The sequence below is a fragment of the Protopterus annectens genome, chromosome 1.part2, assembly GCF_019279795.1.
Source record: "Protopterus annectens isolate FY-2018-M chromosome 1.part2, PAN1.0, whole genome shotgun sequence".
Taxonomy (NCBI): Eukaryota; Metazoa; Chordata; order Ceratodontiformes; family Protopteridae; genus Protopterus; species Protopterus annectens.
This window is the reverse complement of record NC_056727.1, coordinates 250,938,764-250,953,865: the sequence shown is the minus strand read 5'-3', so window position 1 is coordinate 250,953,865 and position 15,102 is coordinate 250,938,764.

Genomic DNA, 15,102 nt, shown 5'->3' with positions numbered 1-15,102 from the left:
TATGTCAAACACCACTTCATTTCAGAAACTGCAGCTAATATGAAAATGCCAGCTTTTTAGAACATTAAAACTGGTATACTTTGAGTAAGAACTTTAGATTTATAGAAGGAATTTTTGATATTTTTAGAATAATGAAAGAGCAAGAATTTCGAATTCTAGCTTTCAGATTTAATTGCTATATAAATAGTGCAATTAATGGTGTTTCAAATGTTTGATTAATTGTCTGTAATTATTTTGACAAATAAGTTGTGCATGTGTTCTTTATCAGACTAATAGTATAAGTCATTAGTGTATTTTTTTGTATTTTTATAAGTAAAAACAATTTTCACCTCACAAAAATAAAAATAATGTTAATGTCTAGGCAGGTAAGTTTAAATTAACGATTGTCAAGGCATCTATCTTCGTTCTTTGAACTGCAGCTTACATTACTCTTTCAAATAAAAATACACTGCAGTTCAACAACATAAATGATAATTTAGTTTAAAACTCCACAACACTTTGAATAACTATTAATAGATATTTTTGTCAGTTATCTAATGTCCCCAATATCTTCTGCATGGTGTATAACAAGTAACACAAAACAGATTGTAACTGGCTTGTCAGAAAAATCTGGCATGTTTTTTATGAAAGTCAAGAAAGCAATGCAATGTGGGTTTCATTACATTTGATATGAAAACAGCCTATTTTGTGTGCCTAAGGATGTAATGGTGTAGGCACTAATATATGTTAACATCGCTGCATGTTTGAAAGTCAGCTGCTGGATTCCTCAGTATAAAACATTGCATCACCTGGTGCTTTATTTTATTTCCATGTTGTGTATGGAGTGCACTGATTATGCTCTGATATTTGGAAAAAGACAAACCAGTTAAGCATCAGAATGGCATGCGACCCAACATTAACAAATGTTGAACACTCCCTTCAAAAGTTGCTAAGGTTGGGTCCTACGCTAGGCAATAAAATTTGCCTGTACTAATCAGCAAGTGACAGCAACAGACGAAAACATTTGTTTCTGCCTGCTGTTCATATGAACATATCCCTAACTTCCTGTAAAAAAAAAAAAAAAACTTAAGAGATTTGCTAGAATAACAGGATGTGTGTTTGCCTGCATAATATGAAGACTGCAAATGCTGAAAGTCAAATGTATGTCAATATTTAGTGACTGCAAGCTTCATTGGTTCATCCAAAAACCACATATTTTATGAGGTACATACCAAAAATATGAAGCAATAATTTGGATGTCCTGTGTGAACCTAGACAGTTGAGAGATACGGAGGTAAGTGTAAATGTAACAGACTGTTACATTATTTCTCTGACAGTGATAGCTATGTGTTTTAGGGCTTTGAAAGCCATGAAAACACTAAGTGATCTTTTCCTCTTTAACTAGTAGTACATGAAGAAGATAAAGCACCATACATTACAAATAAATATGATCATCTCACCGATCATAACCCCTTATTGTGTGTTCTCAACATGGATACCATGATTCACCTCTTGAGAGGTGAATTTCTTGACATCCATGTCTCAAGCATATAATAAACGGGTTGCAAGCGGTGAGACAATAATAATCCTCTATACTGTGTGCAGTCTATTACAATTTTATTCTCTTGCATTTCTGTTGTGATATCAAATTAGGCAGCAGAAAGAACTTATCCACAAAATGATGTGATTTTATTAAACAAAAAAATATCTATTCAGGCACTTCTTTTGCAGTGACAAAGTAACAAAAAGTTTGACAGCCTCTTGTTCTGGTTCTGCTACAGTCTCAGTGTGACTTCACATAACCTCCTTCTGTTTGGATTTTTAGCAGATTATCTCCTGGCTACTTCAAGTACTTCCAGTGTGTCTATTATTCGCTATATCATACTCTCCAGAACAACTGTTCCATGCACAAACTCTCCCTGCATCAAGAGGTCAATTTCTGTGACTACAAGGACCATAGCCCTTCTCTTATACATTACATGAAGGGATGATTGCTTGTGTACAGCACTCTCTTTGGCAACTTCCCTAGTACCAAAAGTGTACCTGTCTACCTTAAAGAGAAACTCATCCTTTACAGAACTCTCAGTGTGCAATATTATCTACAACCGTATTGCCCACAAGACGTTCACTATTTACAAAACACTGTATTTACAAATATTGTTTTCATCATTTTGATATATCATAGAATCAGAACTGCTACACTGTGTTGCACTGATCTCTCACCCAGCTTGACCTCCTCAGTTTCAGACCCACTAGGTGAGTTTTAAGCCCAAAAAAAGGTCTTCTGATTTGTGGGGTGCCAAACCTTTCTGATATTTTTCAGTAAGCTTGGAAAGTTTGTAAGGAAAGTGCACACTGACAAACAGTAGTATTCCCTTCCTGTTGTTTACAGAAACACAGTAGGGGTTCGTGATTTCTGACCAATGTAAAGTTTTGGTTAGGCAGGTGATATTTAATGATGACAACACTCACTTTATTACCAAACATTCCATCTACACTGTGGAATACTTGGTCTCTTCTCTACTTCATTTATGATGTAGAAAACATATAGGGTGTTCCTCCTGCTCTATGGCCTATAACATAACTGCCTCTAAACCTACCTATGGTGCAGGAATTTAAACTACGAAAGGACTGCTGACTGCTTACTTTAAATGGCTAAAAAATATGTCTGCTTCTGTTGTCCATTTTTCTTTGAAGAGTGTCTTGTGAAATCTATAAGAGGGCACATTATTAATATGAAGTGGGATACAGACCTTCAAAAGTACTGTGATGACCCCAAAGAAGCCTTTACTTTCATTTTACTGTGTGGAATAGACCAATATATCACTTGTTTAGTTTTTCTTTCCAGGCTGAATGATACCCCTTCCTATTTCATAACAAATATTTTTCCACCATTATGTTTAATTTGCTTTTGGAGACATTGGCAGTCAACTTGTTTTGTATTATAGAGTCTAGTATGGCCTGTACCTTAAATAGATGTCCCAGTTCTCTGTGAGTATAATGATATCTAGGTAAATAGCACTGCATTTGGCATGGGACTTTGAAAGGGTGCAGGAGCACTATGCAGCCTAAGAGGAAAGGCAGTATACTGCAGTAACTCCTCTGGTGGTAAAAGGCTTCTTCTCCTAGGCTTTATCTGTTAGATGGATTTGGCAGTACCCCTTTGTCAGATCTAGTGTGGTCAAAAATCATGCCATACCCAACCTTTCTGTTAGTTTATCCACCCTAGGCATTGAGTAGCTGTCAAACTTCAAAAGAAAAATGTTTAGTTTCCTAAAATCATTACAGAACTAAAGTGTTGCATTAAGCATTGAAACTAATACAATAGGGCTGTTTCATTAGCTTTTTGAATCAGCTATAACTCTAGCTTAAGCATTGTTTTCTTTCTCCTCTTGCACAGGTTTTCTTTGTGACTTCACTATTCTATAATGTTTAAATTAACCTTTTCTTCTGGAGTTATGTTAACATGGTGTTGAATCAGGTTTGTTGTACGAGGTATTTCTGAAAATATTTCCTTGTGTCTTAATAGAAACTCATTTCTTCTTACTTCTGTGTCTTAAACAGTGTGCCTTTTATCTGGACTGCAGGCATAGAAACACAGCTGCAATTTGTTCATCTGTAGAACTGAGCAGGCACCAGAAATGGTGATCCTCTCAACATGAAGTTGAGGATGTGATGAAGACCCGAGGAGCAAAAACATCTCACAAAACTATAGTTACTAAGTGCAGAGTAGCCTAGTGTGTTGTGACTATCAAATGTGGCTTCTTAAATGATTAACAAGGACACACAGCTTCTACAGAGGTGTAGGAAAATGTTTTAATAGATTAAGTGCTTTCAGTTTCTAAACAGAACTTCATTAGAATCATACATGTAGGTAAAAATTTAGACATTATGTACTATCCTAATATCATGTGACTGAACCTTTAATTGCAATCAGCTGACAAATCAAAACCAATCAACTTTCATAAAAGCACTTGTGAATATAAAAGTAATTTCCAAATTACAGACAGAATAAAAATGTTTTTTAAAAGTATAATAAACAACCATGCTTACTACAACACACTGAAAAAAGAATATGTGTGTGTGTGTGTATATATTATATAACACATAATATATAAATATTCTTAAATGGTGACACTGCAGTGCAGCATATAGTGTTGCTGCATTTCTGAGTGTGCCATTCTTCAGATGAGTTGTTAAACATAGGTCCCATCTCCTTGAGTTGGTGGTAGCACAGGTGGATGTAAAAGATCCCATGGCACCTATCAAAAAGAATAGGGATCCTTTATTAAATATAACATAAAAATATCATTTACATATTTTTATATTTTCAAAATGTACATATTTATAGGTACATGTAAACACACTTCTATTTTTTTTTTACTATTTATATTTTTCTTTTAATATCCTCATTAATATTTTTCATCTTCCACAGCCATAATCTGCTTTTAGGAAATATATCTGCCAAAATCCATTTCCCATTAAATATAATTCCATTCAAACTTTTATTCCAAATAATGAATATTACATAAAAATAACCTCGTATCTACCTTCTCACATATTCTTTATTATTCTTATAATATACATATATAATTATATTCATATCTATATTATTTGTCATTAATATTCTCAAAAAAATCTTCACACAACTTTTTCCAGAGTTTTGCCACTTTTTTTACATTTTAAAAAAATACACTGTTGCTCTTCCTCCCCACAAAATAAATACATTCTTTAAGCTTTTTATATGGCATATGCACCTTTAGTCATAATTTACTCATTACCAGTCTCCTTGTGAATCCTGACACACTCTACTATCTGGATATACCACTTTTCCTTACTTTTATTTCTTTAATCACTTCTTCTGGTCTATTTTCACATCAATTTACATAATAATATTGTTTCAACACATTATTATACCGCATCCTTCTATCTTTCTCCATATCATCAATTGTTATTTTCCAAGTTAGAAGTTTTTCTTGATATTTTTAAATGTCTTCATTTACATATTATTTTTATCTTTTTCTTGTTTTCATTATCTCCCAGATATTTTGTACTTATATTTAAACATTCTTACTATTAAGTTTTCATTCGCTTCCATTACTGTCTAATATTCTATACACATTTAATGAAGTAGAATAAACAAGTGGATTTATTAATCCCAATCCCACTTCATCTTCACTCATATACAACGCAACTCTTTTAACTGTGTTTAATCTTGAACCCTGAATGAAAGAAAACATCAGTTGTGCAATTTCCTTTTCATATTTTTCTGGGATCATATAAACATTTAAATTGTATTTTCCCATTAAAACTGAATTCATCAGACAAACCTTTTCCTGAATGCTAATCTCTATGTCCTCTGCAGAAAATATATTTCTTTCATTTTTTTTACCAAATCTTCCCATTGCATCATAACTAGGTAATTTTTCCAAACTGTATTCCTCTCAAAGATACTTCATTCATTGAAATGCACACATCCCAATTTCACTGCTTCACGCAAACCAATACTTCTGCCTTATTAAAGGTCATTCTCATTTCTTTTAAATATCCATTCAGACAAACCAATACATTCCTCATCCATAGTTTGTTCTTAGCAACTACAAATATATAATCTGAGTATATCAAAACTACTTTACGCACCACCTCCTTTTGTATAAACATATTTATCATCTTTTATTTTATAAGCTACATCACTCACTATCCCATTCATTACCAGTGCAAATAATATTCTATGCATGGGACTTCCTTGGATTATCAGCAACCCATTCCATAACACTCTCACTCTTTTATTTTGTTTATGCTGACATAAATACTCTCATAATTTTATTACTTATGCCATACTTTTCCATAGCATCCCACAAAGCATCACATACTACTGTAACAAATACCTTGTTAATATCACCTACTGTAAGTTTCACTTCATCCCTGTTACTTATAATATCATCCACAATTCCTCTCACAACCAATAACAGTTTTTATATCTCTTCCCTTTTATATCACATGTATTTTCTTCCATGATTTCTCTTATCCTTCCCTCCATTCTTCTCTGTATTATTCACAAAATAATTTATAATGTGCATTATTTAGTGTAATAGGTCTCATTTGTTTATTTCATTTTTGTCATTTTTCTTCCATATATAATTTAATATCCCACTATACAACTCTTCATTAACAAACTCTTCCTTCAACCATTCATTCAGTACATTTGCAAAATACACTGTTTGCCAATCCATCAGTTCCTTCTATATTCCTGATACTGAATCATTTACTTTTCTAAATACTTCATCCAATTCACTAATAATAATTTCTTGTTCAAATTCTTCCTTAACTCCTTCTGGAATTTTTTTAACATTTCATTCTCTCTCTCTCATTTTCCTTCTTTTTTTCATTATACATATTTTCACATGCTGTACTACAATACTCATAATTTGCCTGTGTGTTCTGTTTACCTTTCTTTTTACATTTTTCATTTCCCTCATTATACTAATATCCTCCTTTAATAATATATTTCTATACATCATCCTTCCACTGGAAAAAAATCTATATACATATAGATAGATAGATAGATAGATAGATAGATAGATAGATAGATAGATAGATAGATAGATAGATAGATAGAGGTATGTCTACTTTAAATAAACAAATGACCACTTACCTGAAAACGAATTTGGCAAGATGACAACACAAAAACATTATATTACTGAATGACCACATTACCGATTGAGGTTGCAGGGAAAGTATGCACTTGTCCAACAAACAATGGAAACACACACCACAGCATGTCAAACCCACGCAAGTGGGGGTCAATGGCTCCCCAACACCCTAACTAAATATACCAACTCTGGGATTGCACTATAGAGGAGAAAAGGGTCTATATTAGATGACCAACCATTCCGATGTTCGAATCATAGATGGTCGACATCATATGATCGAACGATGGAAAGATCAAAGGTGAAAGTCAACGGCTTTTCATGAGCAGAATGGGAAATTTTTTCTTTCTGCACTGAGGTGTATTCTCGGAGATAGTATATTTAAGTAGGGGGGTTTGGGGGGTGTAGGGGTGCTTGTCCCCCTGCTCAGAGCGGTAAGGTACATTTTTTTTTTATTTTATTATATAGTCGATGTTTAGAACTTCACTCATATGAGTTTGCTCATGTGAGGTTAGAAGTTTTGAAACTTCGACTATATAATATAGACCCAGGAGAAAAGGGCAAATTTACCCATGTTCGCCAAAAGCATACTTACCCTGTAAACAGCTTTGGTAGTGTAGTCGTTGGTAATGTAATGTTTCGATGCTGTTATCTCTGTAACCTCGTCTTTGGGTCAGTGGTCTTTCGTTTATTTAAAGTAGACCTATATATATATATATATATATATATATATATGGATTCCTATTACAAAAACGAAAGTTAACTACTTCGAACTTGTAATAGGAAGCCTCATTTCTGCGAAAGTTCACTTTAACGAAAGTGAACTTTCGAGTAAGTTCACTTCACCGAAGGCACGGCAGCACAGTGGAGGACATAAAAAACAAGCTATGTCTTCCACTATGGTGTGATAGTCACGGAACTTAGGGTTAGGGCACAGGTTAGGGTAAGGGGATAGTTAGTAAAACTATCCCTTTACCCTAACCCATGCCCTAACCCTAAGGTACGTGACTATCGCACCATAGTAGAGGACATTGCTATGTCCTTCACTGTGCTGCAGTCGTCACTAACCTTAGGGTTAGGTCACGGGTATTGGTAAGGGGATAGGCCTATGGGCTATCCCCCTACTATGACCCGTGCCCTTACCCTAAGGTTTGTGAGTACTGCAGAGAAGATCAGTACAACACCCGTTCATTGTACTGAACTTCGAGTAAGTGCACTTTCGATTAAGTGCACTTTCGCTGCAGTGAACATTGCATGCACTATTTTGAATTAGTGAAAATTCAATCTAGTGTATGGAATCCATATATATATATATATATATATATATATATATATATATATATATACATGTATAGATAGATATACGTATATATGGGTTCACTTTATAATCTCGAAATTCTGAAATATCAAATGTCAGAATCTCAAGATCATAAAGCCGAAACCTTAAAATCCCAAACCCCAGAAGTGTGAATTTCAAAATTGCAACTCCTGTACTAACCATACACCACAGACATACACATGCACGCACCTTCCCCCCACACACAAACACACAAACCTACACTACATACAAGCAGGAGGGGTAAGCCCCTCTGTACCCTCTATACCCCCCCTACTTAAATATACTAACTCCAAGGTCGCACTACACAAACACACAAAAACACCACCATACAAGCTACATGCCCCTCACACACACACATCACAGTAACAAATCACACTGACACACACTAAAGCCCCTAACCAAAACCCTTAAACATAAATAGTTACCTGAACTTCCAGCTATCCATTCACACAATGCAACACCAGAAGCGCTAATTCAACATCTCCGGACTTCGAGATTTTGAAATTCACACTTCTGGAGTTTCAAAGTTTTGAGCTTTTGGCTTTATAATCATGGGATTCTGAAATTCGATGTGTATATATATATATATATATATATATATATATATATATATATATATATATATTATTTTTTTTTTAATTCAATCCACCATTCAGACCAGTTTTTATATAATCCCTTCATTGTTATATGATTCTTCCATAACTGCAGTACTTCCCATTCTCCAATTTCATCTCATGTTTTTTCATCTATTCTTTTTATTTTCTTTCCTATTTTAACATATACCCCTTCTTTCATCACCTCTATCCATATTGCTAAATGGTCTGAAAAAAAATTGTCACAACTGTATCACCTTCTGCTGACCTCAAGTTTTCCAATAATGCAAAATAATCATTTTCAGATCCAAGTGCCCACCCCATCTACGTCCATTGATTTTTGTTCCACAGGGTTAATTTACCACATTTTATCACTCCTGTACTTTTTTTATTTTACATTTTTTTCCATTCCTTTTACATTTTCCTTCTCCTACAATTGTAATTGTCATATTAACCACTACATCATCTAATATGTGATGAAGCATATTTTTTCTCTTTCTTTGATAGTTATATATGCAGATAATGTTATAATTCTGTATGTTCTTTCCACCTCACATCCACAACAGTTAACCTTTACCTTATCAAAGTCACATCTAGTATTTTCACTTTTTTTTGCACAACAGAGCCAATCCAGAAAAGCATTTACTTCGCATGTTCCATATTATATTTCCACCCAGACTGTTTCTGTTTGCAGTCTTTCTTAGTTTGTCAGGAATATTACGTACTCTGACACAGTAACATTCACATCACATTTAGCAGACCATTTCAGTATCCCTATCCTTCTTGCGGTGTTAATAATACTCTTCACATTTACTGAAAGAACTCTAACTGTTGATTTTTTTTTATTTTTACTCTTTCCTCAGTTGAATATTTTTACTGGGTTTATGTATAAATAATCCTTGATCCTCAGAATTAAAATTTATTAGTAAATCCCCTTGTCTTAACCTTACTTCCTGCTTGCACTCCATCTCCTCATTTTCTCCTCTGTATATTTCCTTCTTCTACAGTTTTCTTCTTCAGATAGTTCACCGTCTCCCCCAGCCTCTTTGCCCTTTCACGTGTATGTTTTCTTCCCTTACCCCTTCTTTTCCATTGTTTACAGTTTGCTTTTGACAATTCATCCAAAAGTGTCCCTTTTTTATAACCTGCATTCAGGTGCACACCTTCTTGCTGTGTGTCCATTCTCTGCACACTGGTTACATTGTATCTTATCAGAATCATTAATTAAATGAGAAAGCTCCCCATAAAAGAAACATAATTTAGGTTGGCCAGCAATCTTAATACCCCTCTGTGACCAGCCACAAAAATATCACTTAGGTGTTTCACCATATTTTTCACATTTTAAAACAGCTCCCAACCTCCACATTGCATTCCATAAGTTTCTCTCATGTCTAATTTTAACAATATTATCAACAGTTTCACAGAAACCCAGCATGCATTTTTCAACATAATCTTCTACCAGTTCATCAGTTCTAAACTGCAAAAATAGCATTTTTAACAGTTTAACTACTACCACGGCATAAATAGTTGTTCCTTGGATAAATGTTCTTCTTTTTGTTGCATAGTTCCAGAAATGTTATGATCAGTGCCTCAGTTTCAGAAGTTAAGTCACAAAAAGTTTTTCACAATATGTACAAAAAAGACCACATTTCTTGAGCTTTAAAACCCAGACCAGTTACCAAACTGTCCATATGTAGTATCTGTATATTACAGTGCAGATTTGTATTCTTATTCTCACAGCTGGTCTTCTCTTTTTTTAAAAACAGTTTTACTTACAGTTTGTTATTGCTCTCATTTTTGCCTGCTGTCCCTCCTGCATATATTTTAGTTACTCCACTATCTGTGCCACAAAACCAGATACCTTCTCAGTGAGTTGCTGCTGTCTTCTTTTACTTTCTGCCACTGCTGCATAAGTTCTAACTGCTGCATTCTCTGCTGCAACATGACATGGTTCCTTTTCCACATTACCATGCCCTTCACTTACGAAAAAGGTTTTCTGCTATCGCACCCCCGTGAAACAGCAAAATTATCACCTGGATCATCTCGCTCATTTATTTTTAACAGAATATCTTCTGCAAGCCCTCCTGATGCTAGTTATCTGCACCACTTTGCCAGATTCTTTTACTTTCTTCTCCATTCAGACAGCCAAACACTGCTCATGTGTGACGTCTACCACACAGGAATCTTTGTTTATATTTTGAAGCTCCATATTGAACATCTTTTTTCAAATTCTCATTTTCCACCTCCAAACTCTGCAAAGCTTTTCTCTCCTTCTCCTTGCTGTTGCTTCTCTTAGGCCTCTTCCTTGCTGATGTAGGTGCTTTCCAGAACCATCTAGCAGCACCAAAGATTAGGGGATATTCCCCTATGCCCTCTACAAGTTTTACCTAGTAATATAAATACCATCTTGTGTCTCGCCTGAAAAAAAGGCCACTACCCCAGTCAATAAAGGATGCTTAAATAAATGAATAAATAAACAAACAAAATTAATGAATTAATTTGTGCAATAATAAAAATATATTATTTAGCAGCCTTCAACCATAGTAGACTGTTTATATTCAAACAGTTGCTCAAACAAGAGAGAAGTTAGCATTCGGTTTTACCTGATAAACTAACTTTCTATAGTCCAGGTATGTTTTCCAATTCTCAAACCACCTGGGAATTCAATTTTCCTAAAACTACCAAAAGAAATATCTTAAACCCCTCACATAGCTGAGTAGGTTTACTCAAGGAATTGTCTGGGATACATTTCTGAATACTGTAAATGTGTTTGTAAAATCTTTCCCTTAAAGTACACTTTGTTTTCGCTATGTAAAATGCATTGCATGTAGCTAAATAAAGCAGGGATTTAGTTCTGCAGTTTGACCTAATCTTCTTACTTTTAAGAAACTCACCCTAACAATCCAAAATTACATTGATTACAAGTAAAACATTTTCTGGTATCACCTTGAAAACTCATAACTTCCTATACCTGACATTCAAGAATATTTTATCATTCTATCCTTTTTTGTAAGCAAAACCCGATTTGCTACGGAAAATGCCCTAGAGGTTATCAAAACTAGTTGCCAAAATAATGTCCTTATTTTCTAAATATTATTATTAAATATAAAAATCATATTTCAGTTATTGATTCATTTGTTATTATTGGCCATAGTTTTATGGAAATATTGAAATTTTCTCGTAACTATAAAATTGGGGCAAATCTTGTTTTCCTACATTCCAAAACTTCTTTATTCAAACTGCTTAAAATCTCAGTTACATACCATTTCCAAGCACATCTTTATTGGTTTGTCTTTTTCTATCTGAAATGAATCGTCCTCAGACACTAATTGAGAGAGCCACAATAACTGCATCTTGACAACAATAAGTTTTTTCTTAATTGGATGGCTATTCCTAAAATGCAGTTAAGGATTCTAGAAAGCTTCTCCCTATAAATATAGGAAGAAAATCCACTATTTACAACATTATTAGTAACCATTGCATTTGAAAACATAATGATCCAGATTCATGAACAGCTGAATTCCATGCAGGAACATTATAGCCACTCCTGCAAGCAATATGGCCCCTGTGCGATCCAGGATAGGGTGTTTTTTAGTGCATGAGGGCCCTATACAGTTCCTGCATGAAATTCCCTTGAGTATGCAAATCACCACACCATGCAAATGAGGTGATTTTGCGATCCAGCAAGCTGAACGGATTCCGTATAGGATCAGTATCAGTGCAAAAATGTATTCAGCTAGTATTTTTGCATCTGACATAACAGATGCATCACAGCTCATGGAAAGCATGTATTATGTTGAACAGACAAGCCTGTGGTCAAATATAAGGCCATTGGCATTAAAATCAACTTAAATTTTTTAAAAATAAAACTTTTTTTTTTTGGCCGATCTTGGACGTTTAAGCTAAGGGCAGCAGTGAGCAAACATGAGGGTGCTGAAAATAAAAAAAAGGGAAAAACTGCCTTTTAACAGAAATCTGCATTTTGCCATTACAGTCAATGGCAGGCAGAATGTAAACAAGACAAGGGAGCACTAGTTGCCAAGGGGAAAGGGTGTGCTTGAGAATTGTAACTATGGACCTGCACACTGGGGTATGCAAATGAAGGGTCCTATACTGAATCACATATTTCTACCTACTGGCAGCCTGCACCTAATCCTGCAGGGAAAGGAATAGGGAACCTTGTAGGCAGGACAAGAGGATGACTTCAATAGGGGATGTGTCATGCTTGGTATAAACTTACTGGAGCCCTGTGGCCCATATTTGCTCTTAGCTAAGCACAGCTAAGGAAGGGTGTGTATCTCACATTGTTGAGCACTGTTTCCTTTGCTTAAACAGGTGTGCATGCTGTGCACTGGGTTTTAAACAAAACAAAACAAAAAAAACAGGAAATAGCAGCTCTGTTTACATCTGAGCACTGGGTATGCACGCTGCACCTCGGGGCTTAAACGGGAAGGCAATAGGAAGGGAAAACAGCTGTGGGAAGGCAATCAAGGAGAACTAGTATAGCTGGCAGGTGAAATATATCAGAATCAGTCAATTACACAAGCAGCAGCCCAGCCCAGTACACTACTATAAACTATGCAAACACCTTTCACTCTGGTTTTTCCCCACAAACTCTACACCACTGGTGTACACAGATGGGGAAATTTTACCTGACAAAACTAACAAAATGTTAGGGGCTGCTGTCGCTCTCATACATTAATATGTGCAAGAGGCTGAGGGTGGTGAGGATGTGAATGCTGACGACCATCCCACAGTAAGGAGGAGGATAAGAGTGTACAGACCCAGGGTAACCTACCAGGGGTGGCATGACCTGGAGATAGTGGAGCACTATAGGGTGGACAGGAACATTCTACAGCAAATCACTGAGCTGTGCCGGCCCCCTCCTCACACACAGAACCAACAGAGGGGAACCCATCCCGGTGGATACCAAGGTATGTGTAGGCTTAAGAATACTAGCCACAGGTACCTTCCAAAGGGCAACTAGGAATATCAAGGGGATCCTACAGGCATCAGCATCCAGGGTACTTTACCAGTTCCTGGATGCCAACACATGCTGGTGAGCACATATATTTCCTCAACACCCATGAGGCGTTGACCAGCAATATGCATCTCTTCCACCAAATAGCAGAATACCCTAAGGTAGTGGGTGCTATAGACTGCATGCACATACACATCAAAGCACCACCTGGTGAGCGGGGTAGGGTCTATATAAACTGCAAGGGCTTCCCCTCCATCAACTGCCAGATGCAATTCCCAGGGCATTATCTTGAATGTGTGTGCTGGCAGCCCAGGAACTATCATGACTCCCACATCTGGCATATGACACAGCTGTACCAGTCATTTGCCAGTGGGGACATCCCATATGGTCACCTAGTGGGGGATGCTGGCAATGGGGCCTTGGCTGATGACACCCTTCAGAGATGCACACACACCTAAACAAGAACTCCATAATGAGGCACACATACAAACCAGAATCATAATAGAGCATGTGTTTGGGATGCTCAAGTCATGGTTCCACTGCCTGGACATATCTGGTGGAGCCTTGCAGTACTATCCAGCTACTTGTACACAAATGTTCATAATATGTACCATGCTACACAATATGATCCTGTGGAAACAGCTGCAGCAGGAACAGCACATGGCAAGGCCACACAGCCTCCCAACATTGTCAAGGCCATCACAGGCACAGAGGGACTCAGAGGAGAAACTACCTGAGCCTGCCCATGTAGGCAGAAGGAGGCATGCCCAGTATTCCCAGGCCTTGGCAAAGTGGCAATGCATAGCACATACACTGACATGGTAGGGACCCAGGGAATGACGCCTCTCTCTGACTCACACATACAGTAAAAGGGATGCCAAACATGACTACCTGTGCTTTACCACATATAGGGAGTGCATATGCATCCAACATAGTCATCCCTCCAGCATTGTCCTCAATACTGGCCCAACCACAAGGTAAGTCACTCTTCCTATCAATTACTGAATGGAGCAGTATGTTCTGATAGTTGTATCTATGGTATGGACATGAGCATGCAAGGGAATCGGGTTGCTGAATGGGATGGCAGCAAATTGTGGACACCTATATGGGCAGCATGAAATCCATAACAAATACTGGTGTCAGCATACTAGGCAGTACTAGACAATGTGACAAGTCCCACTGCAGTACATGTGGTGGCCCAAATGTGTATCCATAGGACATACACATGCATGTCAGTGAGGCTCACATACCCACCACCAGCCTCAGCCAGTAGGACAGGTGTAGATGACCATAAAGAAATGCAGGGCTAAGGCCTCCAATTAATGGCACTGGTGAACACCCCCCCCTCCAGACCTACACAGACAGACTACAACAGGTCTGGCAGTTGTATGTTGGTTCTGAAGGGTAAGAAGTCTGAAACTGAAATGTAGGGCAATAAAACCTAAGATCTGTACTCTACTGATATGCCTCCAGTCTGCATGATAGGCCAGAATACAAAATGAAATGGAAGCCAAAAGAGTACCTGAAATACCAGTGCAGTCATAGCAAATGTTTAAAGTC